At 34.7% G+C, this 16821-nt stretch overlaps 1 long non-coding RNA gene across 2 annotated transcripts in view; it reads right to left on the minus strand.

Moving 5' to 3' along the window:
• Positions 1 to 16821, minus strand: part of LOC123385062 — a 332116-nt gene that overhangs the window by 281262 nt on the left and 34033 nt on the right. For both annotated transcript variants that reach the window (XR_006597077.1, XR_006597078.1), the window contains exon 2: positions 1120 to 1168. This is a non-coding gene — a long non-coding RNA (uncharacterized LOC123385062). The remainder of the gene's footprint in view (positions 1 to 1119; positions 1169 to 16821) is intronic.

Consider the following 16821-nt stretch of genomic DNA (forward strand, 5'->3'; position numbering starts at 1 on the left):
GCTGATGCACAGGGCACTTGTACCCCCAATGTTCATAGCAGCACTTTCAACAATAGCCAAATTATGGAAAGAGCCTAAATGAATGGATGAAGATATTGTGGTTATATACAGAATGGAATACTACGTGGCAATGAGAAAGAATGAAATATGCCCTTTTGTAGCAACATGGATGGAATTGGAGAGTGTCATGCTAAGTGAAATAAGTCATACAGAGAAAGACAGATACCATATGTTTTCACTCTTATGTGGATCCTGAGAAACTTAACAGAAGGCCATGGGGGAGGGGAAGAAAAAAAAAGGTTAGAGAGGGAGGGAGCCAAAACATAAGAGACTCTTAAAAACTGAGAACAAACTGAGGGTTGATGGGAGATGGGAGGGAGAGGAGGGTGGGTGATGGGTATTGAGGTGGGCACCTTTTGGGATGAGCACTGGGTGTTGTATGGAAACCAATTTGACAATAAATATCATATTTAAAAAAATAATTAATTAAATTTAAAAAAAGAAGGTTGAATTCTTTTAACCCACATTTACCCAGAGATCTCATATTAAAATATATATATATATATCTAAGAAAAAAATAAGGAAAATTCTCTATAAATTTCCAGAGGGAAAAATAGCAACCCATTATAAGGAAATAAGAATCACAATAAACTTTAGATTTCTCACAGCCTCTCTGGAAGCGAAATGACAATACATTCCCTCGATAGAGAATGAGCAAAATGAGATGCAGAAAGCTTACTTCCCATGCATCCTTTCTGAAAAAAATAATTAACATGTACTTCAAGAAAGAAAAGTCACCCAAGAAAGGGTCAGACATGGGCTTCAGAAATGAGTAGCTAAGACCTTCCCAGAGTAGTAACCATTTGGCACACCTAAGGAGGAGTCACTATTTATCAGAGCATTCATGAAACCATTACAGATTGACCTTACTGATTTGGAAAAGGCATTTGGTCCTGGGACAAAAGAGCAAAATGTAAGCAGAAAATCCAAGAGAAAATACCGAGCTCTAAAGGAGGAAGAGAGTGCAAAGCAAACTAACATATTAGATAATTTTGAATGATTAATATAGTATAAAAAGAGCATGCTTTGAAGCCTTGGGGTTTTCCCCCTTTTACTCACAAAAATTCAGTGACATGGAGCCACCACTCCTCAGAGAATCTATCTGGTTCTGAAAAAAATTATATTGACATAATTTTAGTATGGCAAAGACTACATCTCAGCTTTAAGTTTTCAGGGTCAACCTATAGGGAAATCATGGAAATCTGTAACATTACAGACCTGTAATCATGGAAGTGTGTAATATTACAGAATGCAAATTTTTTACAATGGAAAGGAGTACTAACAGATACGCAAGGTAAAGAAAGAAATGAGGGAAGAGGACTGTTAAGAGATTTTGAGGTTGATGGATCAAGTAATAGAGTTTTAAGTATATTATTTAAAATCATATAAATAATCAATAGAACCAATATTTATTATAAAACATGGAAGATAGGAGGAGGGAGTTTAATTGAAGTTAATCCTTAATAAATGGAATCAGATAATGCTTACAGTTGATGAATCAGGAAAATCTGGCATAAGCCTACAATTAATTTATTTTTTTAATATGAAATTTATTGTCAAATTGGTTTCCATACAACACCCAGTGCTCATCCCAGCAGGTGCCCTCCTCAATGCCCATCACCCACTTTCCCTCCCTCCCACCCCCCATCATCCCTCAGTTAATTATCAGTTGTTAAGAGTCTCTTATGGGTTGGCTCCCTCCCTCTCTCACTTTTTTTCCTTCCCCTCCCCCATGGTCTTCTGTTAAGTTTCTCAGGATCCACCTAAGAATGAAAACATATGGTATCTGTCTTTCTCTGTATGACTTATTTCACTTAGCATAACAGTCTCCAGTTCCATCCATGTTACATATCAGACAAAGGGCTAGTATCCAAAATCTACAAAGAGCTCACCAAACTCCACACCCGCAAAAACAAATAATCCAGTGAAGAAATGGGCAGAAAACATGAAGAGACACTTCTCTAAAGAAGACATCCAGATGCCTAAAAGGCACATGAAAAGATGCTCAGTGTCACTCCTCATCAGGGATATACAAATCAAAACCACACTCAGATATCACCTCACGCCAGTCAGAGTGGCTAAAATGAACAAATCAGGAGACTATAGATGCTGGAAAGGATGTGAAGAAACAGGAACCCTCTTGCACTGTTGGTGGGATGCAAACTGGTACAGCCACTGAGGAAAACAGTGTGGAGGTTCCTCAAAAAATTAAACATAGATCTACCCTATGACCCAGCAATAGCACTGCTAGGAATTTACCCAAGGGATACAGGAGTGCTGATGCATAGGGGCGCTTGTACCCCAATGTTTATCGCAGCACTTTCAACAATAGCCAAATTATGGAAGCCTACAATTAATTTAATATAGATGACCAAAAGAACTAAAATCAGAAACAGTTTAAAATTGTATAACTAGAAATGGGAGACAGACATGTATCCTGGAGACAGACATTCAACTGTACCTCCTTCAGAAAGTATTGGAAATATATTTCCTTCACATGTCTTAATTTTACAATATAAAATAAAAATGAATAGGTTTAGAGATTTTGTTTTCAAATATTTTTTCTAAAAGATGGAATAATTTCTTCTTGCCATATGACTCTCTTTTCAATAAATATAGGTTATATGGAAAATTGTAATGGGGCCTAACTCTAAATTAATTGAAATACACCCTATTAAAAATTCGATTAATAAAGTATTTAGACTTTTAGTTTTTATATTTTGCATTTATAAAAATAAAATATAAATTATAAGAAATAAGCCATTAAAGGTGATGTTAGATATTGCAAAGGTAAATTCAATTTATACTGTGGGGTTCACTGTATATTTTAGTGTGGGTCTTTGGATTTTTTATTTTTTATCCATATCAATGTTAAGTGTAAATTTCAATTTTAAGTGATAATCATGAAACATGTAAAAGCTTTCATCAAAAAAGAGAAGTGGGGCGCTTGGGTGGCGCAGTCGGTTAAGCGTCCGACTTCAGCCAGGTCACGATCTCACGGTCCGTGGGTTCGAGCCCCGCGTCAGGCTCTGGGCTGATGGCTCAGAGCCTGGAGCCTGTTTCCGATTCTGTGTCTCCCTCTCTCTCTGCCCCTCCCCCATTCATGCTCTGTCTCTCTGTCCCAAAAATAAATAAACGTTGAAAAAAAAATTAAAAAAAATAAAAATAAAAATAAAAAAAAGAGAAGTGTCTTGGTTTGGAATGATTTTCAATAAGGCTTTTAAAAATGATTTTTATTCTTAACCACAATATTTTCCCCAATCATTCTATCCTATCAACTATTATTTAAGTGTTTATGCCTTAATCAGAAATTCATTCTGATTAGGTATCAGCACGAATATTTTATCAGGTGGCTTGACAATTATCAGAATCTGTTGCTGGGGGCGGGGGGGGGGGGGAGGGGAGAAAGAGAGGGAAGAATTGGAAGAGGAAGTACATTATTATCTGTTTCAGTAATTGAATTCCAGAAGAACCTGAGCTCGGGGACCATGAGTAAAACCTGACGCTTTTAGAAGGTCTTCCAAAACTGGTTGACCTCATATTGTTATTGCTTTGCTATTGCATTACACATTAGAAAATGTGAATAGGAGTCTTAGAAATGAACCTGAGTGTTATCTGACTTTCCATAAAATCTGTAGCATATTGGTAAAAATGTGGGCTCATTTGGACTGCTAACCCTATTGCTTACTGACTATATACTAATCTCTCTGTGTATCTCTACTCCTTCATCTATGAGATAAAGAATATTATAGCTTGGTGGCACTATGAGGAATAAATTGATGACACATAAAAAGCCTTTGAAACTGTGTCTAACTCAGTTGATGTTTACTATAATTATTATTTGCTCATCATAGAAACTCATACAAAGAGGATTCAGAAAGTATCCCTAGATTTTTACAACATTCTCTGCTCTATTCAGAGGATGGCTCTGTGTGACAGTCCTAGTCTCTATTCTTTCATGTTGTTGGACATACGGGAAGGATGTAGGGCATCACCTCATGGTTGTCATAAATACCGTTTTCATTTCCCACTATTTTCTATATGGAGGTCACAAGCGATTTTCATAAAATTTGTCTTTATCACCTTTTTCATGAAAGTCATTAATTGAAGGATGGTGGAGGAATAGAGCTGGGGTACAGAAATGTGAGATGTGGTGAGTCTCAGAGTTTTAATGTTCACACCCCCAGACAGGGAATCATAAAGTCAATTTATGGCTAGCCCTCCTGACAGCACATTATCTATGAACTAGGATGATTTTACTGGCTTGCCTACAGCCTTTCTTTCTTAATTTTCTCTGATATTTTCATATCTGGTATCCTGGCTACAGTATTGGTGGAGAGAAGTGAGAAGTACATTGTTTTCCAAGTTACTTGCTGTATTTTGTTTCAGCTTTAGCCTTTCCCTTCCTCTACACTTTCATCAATTCACATGTACCCATACACACACATGCACATACACACACATATACACACACTTCAAAAACCACATATACTCATATAAGTACATATATCCACATGCTTATAGCCAGAAACTATACTAATCTTGTAAACTTGTATTAGTTTGCCATTGCTGCTGTAACAAATTATCACAAATGTAGTATTTTTAAACAACAGAAATTTGTTATAGCTATAGAGACCAGAAGTCCAAAATCAATTTCATAGGGCTGAAATCAATATACTGTCAGAACTGTTCTCTTAAAGAGATTTTACAGGAGAATCTTTTCTTCCCTCTTCCTACTTCCAGCTTCTAGCTTCTGCTGGTATCTTTGGTTTATGGTTACATCAATCCAATCACTGCCTCTGTGGTCACACTGCCTTCTCCTCTTCTTTCTGTAATCTTCTTCCTCCACTTTGTAAGGACACTGTGACTGCACTTAAGGTCTACCTTGATAATCCAGGATAATTTTCCCATCTCATAATCTCAAACTTAGTCAGATCTTCAAATTATTTCCTATATAAGGTGACATTTACAGGTTCCAGAAATTAGGACATAAAAATCTTATGCCCAACACATTTCTCCCTTTTTGGACCCTCTTGATAAGAATGGCTTCATTTTCTTCCTAATCACATAAACCAGAAGCTTCACTATAATCTTTATTTCTTTTTTCTCCTCTAACATTGACATCCCACCGTAAAACAAGCCCCCCTCCTTACCAGTGACTCTAAAATTTATAATATTCTCTCCATGTACACTACCACTGTTATAGAGATGTGCAGTTAGTCTCATCTGTATTTTTTCAGTAACCAAATGAGTCTTTGCCTACAAGTCCTTCCTCTTTTGTTCATCTTCCATGTGGTTTCCAAAATGTTTTATAACAAATACGGTCATATTCTTGCCCAACTTAAAAATCTGTCAGTGGAAAAAAAAATCTGTCTGTGGTTCTTCACTCTTGGCAGAATGTATCTAAACTATGTTAATAAAACCATCATCCACTTCTTATCTCTACTTGCTACTTGACCATTAACTATGTATAGAATGTGTGCTTATACTATTGAGCATTTCTGCCATCTGGAGAACCCTTCTCCTTGGTGCATTGGACTTTCTTCTTCGTCTTTAGGGTCTACGTTATCTATGTCCAACATTTCTTCTGTGATCCTTTTTCTTTTTTTTTTTTTTTCAACATTTATTTACTTTTGGGACAGAGAGAGACAGAGCATGAACGGGGGAGGGGCAGAGAGAGAGGGAGACACAGAATCGGAAACAGGCGCCAGGCTCTGAGCCATCAGCCCAGAGCCCGACGCAGGGCTCGAACTCATGGACTGCGAGATCGTGACCTGGCTGAAGTCGGATGCTTAACCGACTGCGCCACCCAGGCGCCCCATGTGATCCTTTTTCTAAATTGCTTAGGTAATATCTTTCAAATATTATTTAGCTCTTCATTTATCTTAACAGGGCATTGGCATTACTACTGAAATCTCAGAATTTTTATATATTATATATATTATTGTATATATTTATGGAATTTTGTTTTCCTAGTGCCAAGCAAAGTGTCACTATAGAATAGGAACTCAATAAACATTATGTGAATCAGTAAGGACATGATGGGTGCTCAATAGCTATACATCATGAGACATGTGCCCAAATATCCAACTCAACACACTGAACTTCAGAGCATAGAAAATGAACATAATTGCCATTTATATAAATACTAGGTTATGATAAAATAATAAATTCCACTAAAATATAAGTGGCTTTATAAAACAAATGTTATCTCTTATTTATGCAAAGTCTGATGAGGTTCAATAACTTTCCAGGGCAGTTTTTCACTAAGTGGTGTCTTGGGAGATCTGCCTAGTTTTTATATTATGATTTCTTCAATGCAAAGGATGGCTTTTAGACACTGCAAAAGGAAAAGAAAAAGAAGGTTGCAGAAGGATTTTACACAGCCTCCTTCCTAAGTTGACATCCATATTTTCTACTCATGTCTATTGACCACAAGGAGTCATTTGGCTTACTCAACTACAACTAGACTGGAAATGACAGAATTTCATATGTTCAGATAGGAGAGGTCAATGACATAAGCCTGAAGTAACTATTATTCATTCCCTTTAATTAGCTTATGAAGAGTTCCAAATCAACATTCAGACTGTACCCTATTTATATATCACTCTCTTCTTTTTTCTCTTCAAAATAATTAGCTTCCCCTTATAGACAGGAATAGAAGTCAATAACAGGTACATCCACTACCCAATGAAATGGTTGAAAACAGTTATGGCTGGTAGGTCTTAATGTCATCATCATTTTTTTTCACTCTAGCAATCCATTCTGCAATCTGAAAGTATATTCAAATAATTTTACATGTTTTAAACAAATGATTACTCAAGCATACCATGTGTCCTATTAAATGACATTTTTGTTTCCTTTTTCTTTTGAAAAATTATCTCTCAACTGTAACTTTATCCTATTATCTAATGAACATGAATTGGATTTTGTGTGTGTGTGGTTGATGCTAAATGATTTAATGAAAAAATCAAAACTCTAACTCTCTAGAATGTATTCAGAGGATTTCCTGGGCAAGATGACTAACTGAACCTATAACGTTTTAATGATACATTTAGTAAGATAAAGAATTTATGTGGTCTATGGATGCAATTCAGAACAGCTTCATGTCAGCAATGCAGAATCTCATCTACCAGAACTCTTGCTAAAAGAACTTGACATATTTTCCACAGTCCTTAACAAGTAAGAAAGACTCCACTTGTTTTAAAATATCCAAGGGTACAGGACATAGGAAATATTTTCTCCAGCCTGTTTTTCCCCACATAATAATCTATAAACTTGAACAAGGATCTCATTCTCATTGTATTACACAAATAGGCTAGAAAAAAACGATCTATATGACATTTGGATATACTCTATTCCAACAAGAAACTTTCCTCCTGGATGTGTTACAAGTTGAACTCAGTCTAAATAAATGAATGATAAACTTCTATAAAGGCAAACAAACAACAAGAAAATAAAAATAAACATAAAATAGCAAGTGAACAAAACTCCATGTCCATAATGTTATTTTTTAAAAAGTAGTTTTCTACTATTCCTTCTACCAGACATTTTATTTTATTCATTCACATATGTATCCATTCAACAAAAATGTGTTAAATATTTAATCTATTTGGATTCCACAAAATGTGTGATTTAAAAGTGAGTGAGAGGGGCACCTGGGTGGCTCAGTCAGTTAAGCGGCCGACTTCGGCTCAGGTCATGATCTCGCGGTCCATGAGTTCAAGCCCCATGTCGGGCTCTGTGCTGACAACTCAGAGCCTGGAGCCTGTTTCGGATTCTGTGTCTCCCTCTCTCTGACCCTCCCCTGTTCATGCTCTCTCTCTCCCTGCCTCAAAAATAAATAAATGTTAAAAAAAAGTGAGAAAAGATCTTGCTCTCAGGAGACCTTAGTCTTTTAGTATAATAGTAAAGGAGATTTTAGTATAGGAGATCTATGTTTTGAGTGTTTGTGTGTATCACTCTTCTAGAACCTATGATATAGACACATGGAAAAGTATCTGCATACATGCAGAGTTCAGAGAAATTTTTAAAACAGGATGCCTGAGATGAAAACAAGTCTGAAAATGAAATCACATCTGAGAGAAAAGAGGTGCTGATGGTGTAAATGATCTAGTCCCAGATTGATAGATTTGTGGAAAAGACCTGGGAGAAAATCCCAGTACAGTCAGTGGCATGAAGCTTAGTGGCAAAGGAGAGAAATTCCAGAGAGAGTTATAGACAGAGGAAGTTGCTGTAATAAAAAAATGTCCCCCATTTCATTGTTTCTCCTTAGAGAAGATAGGTTATGAAATAGTGGTACAAATGTATTAGCAAATGTGATCTGTGATCACAAAACAAGTAGTAAATTAGCAAAGACACCAAAAAGTATACCTATTTATGAATAGATAGAAATACAAAATTAACAATGAATCAGAATTTTCAAACTTGGTCTATAATTCTGGCATTATACAGGAAAGAGAGAGAGTAGATACTGGTATCTCCTCATGCTTTCAATGATACCAAACAGATGCTAGGGAGCATTAGTTGCTGACTATTTATCTGTGGTATTTTTCTATTTTTCATTTTCTATTCCATGCCTATTCTATTCCTCTTCTTCCATTACTCCATATATTAACCAATACTCATTGAGTGCTTGCCAGGTGCCAGGCACTGTTTGGGGCACAAAGGATAGATAGAGCAATGCCTAGAATTGACAAAGCCCTTCCCCTTATGTGGATTATATTCTAGAGAGGAGACAGATAATAAATACACAAGAAATATAGTAAGTCAAGTGTAAGTATAATGAATTAAAGCAAAGCAGAAAGGAGGAGGGCAGTGAGTATGGGAGTGGCAGTAGATTTTGCTGTTTTGTAGGAATACACAGTGAAAGGAATACACATTTGCACAAAACTAAAGGAAGTGATGGAGCGACCTGGAGAAGTCCCTGAAAGAAGTGAGTTAAAAAGTTATTTGGGTTTTCTGTGTTCACTGAACCAAACTACCAAGAGGGCAGAGTTCCTGGAGCTAAATGAACAAGGGGGCTGGTGGTGGGGATTGAGTATAGAGAAAAGTTCCTTTCACACAAGAAATACAGGAAGCATTCTTAAAGGGCTACATACTCCATCTAGTTTTAATGAGTGAGGCAGAGCTCCACAGCAGAATTTTGAGCAGAATAGTGATATGAATTGATTGCTGTTTTTTTTTTAATCTCTTAGTTATTTATTTATGTGGAGAGTGGACTATCAAGGCAAGAGTGGAAACATGGAGGAGACATATTTGGAGGCAAACGTAATAACTCAGCTGAAAGAGAATGGTGGCTTAGACCAATGGTTACAATGGAATAATGGATTCTGGATTTTTTTTTAATGTGAAACATGAGAATTTCTGCTAGATTTGTCATGGGGTTTTTAATATCCCCCTAATATCTTCTCTATTTGCACACATATTCCATGTTCCCTCATTGAAATTCCTATTGCTTCAGTACATCTAATTTAAATTAGCAAGAAAGGAAAGGCTATTGTATATTAATGATAGTTTCCTTTCAACTGATTCAGGTGTACTTATGGTAAAAAAGAAACAGAACAAATATTAATTTGACTAATCTGAAATTCATAGGCTTTTGTGAAGTACATTAAAATGAAGTAGAATATTGTGATAATGTTGGGAGCATACTAAAATGAGGAGTGTAAGAGTCATTTGTACGAACAAGTCAATTAATAGACCAGTGTTTATAGGTCAGTTACAGAGGCCTCTATAATCATGTGCCATCACAAAATTTATAGTAAGACCTAACAAAATACATTAAAGAAAAAAGGTTAAGTGAATAGGCTTTAAAAAGATGGTCTGTGTTCTAATGCTGGCTCTGCAATTGCCTAGCTTTGTGACTTTAGCAAATAGCCCCCTTTATACATTTGTTTTCTCATCTAAAGAACTGAGGTGATGATAATAATGGCAATTACCTCATACAGCTGTTGTAAGAAGTCAATGAAGTAACAAATCACATTTATAATAGTGCCTGACAAATAATAAGTACTCATTAAATATAAGTAAGCATTCATTAAGTGATATTCACTGAGTGATTAAGTGACTTATTAATATATAGACACACACATACATATATACTAAACCTTCATCCCAAGTTTTAGATTATATTTTCTATTTTCTAAATATCTTTAATAACATGGTGATTTGTATAACAACGTATATGGCATTTTTTGGATGCTAATAAACAACTTACAAAAAGTTTAATCCCTAAAATTCCAAGAAACTAAATAGTATTACCACAATAATATTTGATGGCAAAACAAAGTCATTCAAAATTCTTTCCAGAAATAAAGCAATATATACTCATCCAAACACTAATACTGTAAATCTGCTCTCATCTAGCACTGTTAGGTCCTACTAATAAAAACTTGAATCAAGTCTGTATCACTAACACAAACACTGTATTATTAGGATTTGAAATAGATTTACTTTGGGGCATCTAGGTGGCTCAGATGGTTAAATGTCTATCTCTTCATTTCAGCTCAGATCATGATCTCATGGTTCATGAGTTCCAACCCAGTGTCAGGCTCCATGCTGAGAGAGCGTGGAGCCTGCTTAAGGATTCTCTCTCTCTCTCTCTCTCTCTCTCTCTCTCTATATATATATATATATATATATATATGTATATATATATATATATATATATATATATATATATATATACCCTTTCCCTACTCTCACTCTATCAAAATAAATAAGTAAACTTAAAAAATATGCTTTAAATAGACTTTGGAATAAATTACTGTTATTTTGCGTTATACTATTTGAACACAATGACCATATCTCTTCTTTAAAAAAGAAAGAAAGGGGTGCCTGGGTGGCTCAGTTGGTTGAGCGTCTGACTTCAGCTCAGGTCATGATCTCATGCTCCATGAGTTTGAGCCCCGCATAGGGCTCTGTGCTGACAGCTCGGAGCCTGGAGTCTGTTTCAGATTCTGTGTCTCCTTCTCTCTCTGATCCTCCCCCATTCATGCTCTGTCTCTCTCTGTCCCAAAAATAAATAAATTTAAATTTTTTTTTAAAAAGAAAGAAAGAAAGAAAAATAAAAGCTACCCAAAATTCCACAGAGTACAACCATAGCTATGAAATCAGAGTGAAATATATTTAAGGTTATTTTCTTGATTGTTTGAACATCACTTTAACATGCCAGTATAAAAACATTAGAAATTGTTTTGGAGTAGAAAAATCATCATTTTAGTGATCTGAAGTTGAATTTTGATGAACAACTTTCAGAATTAAGGACTATTGGTTTCTCTATCATAATCAATTTTAAATATAAAAGTGCTCTAATTTAATGGTTTAGATTATGGTGATTTTTTAATCCTTAGAAGCAGAATCTGCCTTCTATTTATGTAGATTACTCCCTCCTCCCCCATATCCTCACAACATTGGTGATTGAAGAATTAGGCCAATTGTTTGCACCTGTACATCATTTGCACCTGTATCCAGGAAAGGTGGCTTCAGGGGGAACCAGCTGGAATAATTCTAATGACTCGGGTACATAGGAAAACACTACCACTGGTATATTTTCATTGTCTTTTAAAAATTCTGTTGACATTTTTACCCCTGAACAGTGTTCATTATGGTTGCAAAAGTGTACCAGGCCATTTATTTTATAGCATAAGAGATTTATTCTACTTGAAAGGCGTTCATCAAAGCATTGTCTTTGGCAACTGAAAATATGTCATGCAGAATTGCACTCTGTTATCAAATGACATTAATCTAAGATCTGAGGTTACCCTGAGGTGAGGAAATAAATTGAAATTGGGAGTGTTGAACATGGCACATAGAATGATGCTCTACACTGAACTAATAATAAATCTATTTGGGACATCGTTAGTCTTTTAAAATAGTGAACAGTTTTGTTGCCTTTAAAACAAGAGTCAGGGAATATTAGATATTTAACATATTTGATATTTTTGGAGTAAGAAAAAAGGAGATGAAAAAACAGAAGCAAAAATAGATATTTTCTCCAAATTGCATATCTTTAGACATATTTCATGTTGTAAGAACTGTTCACTATATCTTTCATAAATGGCTAATTTAAGAGCAAGCCTAAAGTTATTACAGTTACTATGGCAGGTCTAAATAACAATTATATTTATAATGGTTATAATACTTTTTCACCTATCGCATTTAAATATACACATAAGATGGGAAATAACTAAGAATGATATGGGCTTTTTGGTTTTATTATATCTATATTTTCTGTTAATTAGTCAATGAATTAGAAACACATTAAAATTAAGGTTGCTTGTTTAAATAGAGCTTGGTATATTTTTGAAAACATGGTTCAATCATCATTAAAATAGGTTAAAAATATTCTTAGACTCAAACCCTGAGTTGAAAGTCACATCCCTATGATTTGTCACCTTTAATTATTTTTAACTCCTTAAGTGCTTTCACCCGCTAGTGTATATTATTTAGTCCTGCTTTGCTATGTTCATATGTTTCCCTCAAGTCTTATCTCTGAATTTCTTCTACGTAGCTCTGTTTGTTTAAAAATAAAAACTAATACATGCAAAATTTATTAGCCTCCCTTGGTTCCCTGGGAATCCTTACTAACAATAGAGTATGGATGGGCCAGTGCAAAGCCCTTTACATATATTCATTAAACAACATAGGACCTGAGCAAAGTAGGTTGTCATATTATCACATTTCCTGAAAACTCTGCTTCTGTTCCAACACTTACTCAAATTCAAATTCTACTGATTAATAAAAACTACCCACAGGGCCCCTGGATGGCTCAGTCAGTTAAGTGTCTGACTTTTGATTTCTGATCAGGTCATGATCTCACCATTGGTGAAACTGAGCTCAGCGTTGGGGTTTCCTGCTGACCACGCAGAGCCTGCTTGGGATTCTCTCTCTCCCTCTCTCTCTGCTCCTCCCCGCACCACTCTCTCTGGCACGCACACTCTCTCTCTCTTTCTCTCTCTGAAAATAAATAAACTTTAAAAAATAACAAAAAATAAAAGCCACCCACAAAGTAAAGATAAAAAACAGCTTTCCACACATATCCATAATTGGTAAATATCAATTTCTAGAATTTCCAATTGGGATATTTTTACAATATTTGTGAAATTATGCTATTTGGAAGGAGGACAACAGAAAAAAAACAGAAAGGAAGAAACAAGAATGAATGGAGAAATTATTAGATAGCAAACTCTAAAAATAAGTTTAAATTCACTGCAAAAGACATATATACATATAATTTTCATATACGTAAAAGTACATACATATGGCTAAAGGTACATATATATTTTACCAAATAAATAACATTTTTAATTTTATAAATTAATTTCATTTTCATTACTGTTTCATTTGAACATTGATTGACTTACATTTTTAATAATAAGCTATATTGAAAAGAATACAAATAAGCACTTTTAAAATGTATCTAAAATTCCAATGGCCCATTATTAGTTTGATTTTATCAATTAAAAAGATGTATTCATTAACTGTTTATTCAATCCAAGTATAACCTAAACTATAAAATCTTTCCTAATCATGAGAATAATTAAAAAAGGTAACAAACTTATAAAATACACACACACACACACACACACATATACACACACACAGATTAATTTCCAAAAAATCTAGGGGTGCCTGGGTGGCTCAGTTGGTTAAGCGTCGACTTCAGCTCAGGTCAAGATCTCATGGTTTGTGAGTTCGAGCCCCACGGCGGGTTCTGTGCTGACAGCTCAGAGCCTGGAGCCTGCTTCAGATTCTGTGCCTTTCTCTCTCTCTGTCCCTCCCCTGCTCATGTTCTGTCTCTCTCTGTCTCCAAACTAAATAAATACATTAAAATTTTTTTTTTAAATCTAGAAGTTGTAACTTGATTCTACATGCAATGGAAGCCAGTGAGGAATTTTAAGAAGTTGAGTGTCATGTAATGTATTAAGTTTTTTTAAAAAAACTCATTCTGGTTGTTTTATGTTAATATTAAATAACTTGATTGTACTATGACATATTTTTATCAACTATATTTAATACTAATGTTGCTTTCACTTTGTGCTTTCTATATTCCTTTTCTGTCTATTCCTGTCACAATAGCTGTTACTTCAATTCTAGGACAGTGTGATGAATTTATGGAGGCACTTCATGACCTTTAAAAGTCATGCTAGTCACATTTTCTAGGGATGCTTTACCTACAGTACCCCCAAAGTGGCCTGGCCATTAAGAAAAAACCAATTGGAACTAATCGGTAATGTGAAAAAGCCTGAAAGTAAGCCTGTAATGCTAGATTTCAAAAAATGAACAGGCTGAGAAATAGAGCACAGTAAGAAAGAGGTCTTGAGTGTTAAGTAAGCATACTTCAAAGTTAAAAGAAAATAATAGTAATAAGCATGTCTTTGATTATATAACCTTTTTTATGCTACATAAAGCTTTTGTATTAACTCATTTTATCCTGGCAACCTCTTTATGAGGTATTTTATCTCTATTTTAAAGTCAGGGAAGGGAAGCAAAGAAGGCTAAGTGGCTGCCTGTCATAAGACTTATAAGTGACTGAGCAAGGTCTTGGACCTAGGTCATCTGATAACAACTCTAGGACTATTTCCATCTCTCCACATAGTGTTCCACAGCTAATACCTGGAAAATTAAATGTCTCAGATGGATGGGAGCTCTTCAGGAGCAATCTCAATGAGGAGTTGAAGGAAAGTTTATCATGATTACTTGTGAGATTTTTTTTAACCATTCACAAACACACACATACACACGTACACTCAGAGACTCAACCAAATGCTATGTGCATGGACTATATTATCCCTAGTTTGGAGTATCGTCATCATGAGCCATTGGTATTGATGGAAATGACTATCAAAAGGTGTAAAGATGTTTAAGGACAGAAATAGTTGAAAATCAATGATCCAATAATTTCATTCTAAAAAATAATCTTGAGTAGTTTTTACCTGAAAGTAAGAAGAAATACGGTCAAGTAAATTAATATAAATGCCAAGCTGGTCACTGAGTAGATCAGGTATGAAATAAGCTTATGTAGAAAATGAACACAAGTCATATCAAAGGATAAAACAACAGAATTTTGTGGATCTAAGAGAAGAGTGTCATAAAGATTTAGACTTAGAACACATTGAGACACATGAAATTAACTAGCAAAAAAAAAAAGGAGATATTTAGCAAAGAAACAAAACTTCATTTTTAATTATAAAAGAAAATGTATTCATTATTTAAAAAGTTGGAAAAATACAAAGAACTACAGAAAAGAAACAAAATTTACCTAGAGATAAGCACTACTAATATTATAGAATATTTTCTTATATTATATACTCATTGTTTAACTGTATTTATTGTTTTCAGAGAGGCTGAACATTTTTTATATGTTCATCATAAAAATTCATTGATACTTCTGTTAACATTAATAATAATTTGTACTGGGGTGCCTGGGTGGCTCAGTCAGTTAAGCGTCCAACTTCGGCTCAGGTCATGATCTGGCAATCTGTGAGTTCGAGCCCCACATCAGGCTCTGTGCTGAGCCTCCCTCTCTCTCTGACCCTCTCCTGTTCATGCTTTGTCTCAAAAATAAATACACGTTAAAAAAAATTAAAAAGAAATAATGATAATAATTTGTCCTGTGGACTTCCTCTCTGCAGACATACTACTAAATGCTTTATGTGCATTATCTTATTTAATTCTTTTTTATTGAAATCTAATATTATATTGAAATATATATTGAATTATATATGACATTATATAAATTTAAGGTAAAATAATAGGTTTATTTGATTCATTTATATATTGCAATATGATCACCACTGTAGTGTTAGCTAACACCTCTATCACATCAGATAATTATCATTTAATGCTTTTAAATGACTCAGTGCCCTTTTTCTATTTTTAGAATAATAGTGCTTCTTGAAACTCTACTTGTCTGAGCTCATTTTAGCTTGCAATATAACCCTTTTTCTGGCATATCTAAAAGGATTTTTAATGCTAATATTAAAGAAAAATAATTAGAGGATCTTTGTATACATAATTAACATTTAGGGAGGAGTGTTAACAGATGACACAGAAAAGCAGATAAGGGGCGCCTGGGTGGCTCAGTCAGTTAAGCCTCTGACTTCAGCTCAGGTCATGATCTCACAGTCCGTGAGTTTGGGCCCTGCGTCAGGCTCTGTGCTGACAGCTCAGAGCCTGGAGACTGCTTCGGGTTCTGTGTCTCCCTCTCTCTCTGCCCCTCCCCTGCTCATGCTCTGTCTCTGTCTCAGAAGTAAATAAAAACATTAAAAAAATTAAAGAAAAGCAGGGAAGAGAATAGGTGTGTTCTGTGAATCTTCAGGAAAATTATTGAACTTTGTTTATGTAAAAATATTTTAAAAGCTATAATTTAATATAAAATTATGAAGCCACTATTACTACTAATAGTATAATTTTTAGTTATTACTATTTAAAAGTCAGATTTCAGATTATTAAAGGAAAAAATATTCAGGCATTTAAAGTGGTCTAGTAACAGAATTAAAAATAACCTGGATTAACCCCTTTCGTTACTACAAGTGTCCACCGAAAATGTAATGAGTACTTATGTATATATTTACATAGATGTGTAAATATATGTATACATGTATGTGTATTTACATATATGTGTATAAGAGTGGAACCAATATATCATTGGTTCATTCAGTTAACTTTTACACTTTCATTGAGAGTCTACTCTGTGTAAGATCCTATGACAGATATTTGGTGGAAAACATTGATAATCAATATTACCTTGTAGTC

Source organism: Felis catus, chromosome B1 (assembly GCF_018350175.1).
Source record: "Felis catus isolate Fca126 chromosome B1, F.catus_Fca126_mat1.0, whole genome shotgun sequence".
Classification (NCBI taxonomy): Eukaryota; Metazoa; Chordata; class Mammalia; order Carnivora; family Felidae; genus Felis; species Felis catus.